This window comes from Chiloscyllium punctatum, chromosome 21, assembly GCF_047496795.1.
Source record: "Chiloscyllium punctatum isolate Juve2018m chromosome 21, sChiPun1.3, whole genome shotgun sequence".
NCBI classification, from domain to species: Eukaryota; Metazoa; Chordata; class Chondrichthyes; order Orectolobiformes; family Hemiscylliidae; genus Chiloscyllium; species Chiloscyllium punctatum.
Window position 1 is genome coordinate 72,433,310 of NC_092759.1, and position 1,200 is coordinate 72,434,509.

The following is a 1,200-nucleotide window of genomic DNA, read 5'->3' on the forward strand; positions in this document are numbered from 1 at the left end:
GTTCAGCCAGCTGGATGAGGGTGTCGGTGGAAGGGTACTGGTTGGGATGGGGCGAGATGAAGAAACAGAGGGTTTGGAGACTTTCGTCATGGCAGATGGATGTGCAGAGGGACTGGATCTCCAAGGTGAAGATGACGCGTTATCCACCAGGGAAGTAAAAGTCATTAGTGAGATTAAGTACATAAGTCGTGTCACAAACGTAGGTGCGAATTTCCTGGACTGGGGAGACAGGAAGGCGTTGAGGTAGGAAGAGATGAGTTGGGTCAAACAGGCGCAGGCAGAGACAGCAGGTCTTAGGAAGGAGGTAGAATCTGGCAGTGTGGGGTTCATGGACAATGAGGTTGGATGCTGTGAATGGGAGATACCCCAAAGTTGATAAGAGTGTGATGGTCTGGGAGATTATGTCATATCCTTTCATGCATAGGCGACGAGGTCGCCGAGAGGTTAAGGCGCTGGACTACTAATCCATTGTATTCTGCACGCGTGGGTTCGAGTCCCACTCTCGTCGCTATTTTCGGATTATCACACTGTCCTATTGAAATTGGAACTCCAATGGTTAGTTTATCTGCATCGACCAGATTATAAAACCTCAAAGAATAATTTGAGACTGATGCCTGAACTTAACGAAATGTAGACTGAAATGGAATAATGAAAAGGAACGCGATTTTCTTTTCCAAGTCAAGTTGCTGTGAACGTTAATCTTATGAAAGAGATCCAGGGAAACCAAATAACGGGGAATGCGATGTGCATATTTAATGCTATGGGATTCTTAATGAGTGTTTTGTCACATGAAATCTGGAGCAGGTTGGGTAGAAGTGATTCATCTTGGTGGTAAAAGCGCAGAGAGACACCACAAAATAATAGAGATATTTCAAAAGGTGCAGGGGGTGGGTGTAGCGGCACAGAAAACTGGCTGTGAATGCTCAGTAGAGAATTGCCGATGTGGGTGTCGTGATTGGCATGGACAGACTTACACATTGATCTCGCCCTTTCCCTCTTGCTCTTGCCATTGATGAAGGCTGGATATAAGACACAGATAAACACAAGATGTGGGAAGCAAGCTCCCTCTCGTTATGCACACACTGGATACATCACACTGAACTATGAACAACTGGAGAAATCAGCATGTTAACTGCAGGAAGTGAACGTAAACTGTAGATCAATAACCACAGATTAATGCAGCATAAACATCTAAAATGT

At 45.1% G+C, this 1,200-nt stretch overlaps 1 non-coding gene across 1 annotated transcript; it reads left to right on the top strand.

Moving 5' to 3' along the window:
* The first annotated feature begins 426 nt into the window (after window positions 1–426).
* Window positions 427–508, top strand: trnas-acu (transfer RNA serine (anticodon ACU)). Its single transcript has one exon. It is a non-coding gene; the product is annotated as a tRNA-Ser (tRNA).
* The last annotated feature ends 692 nt before the right edge of the window (window positions 509–1,200 follow it).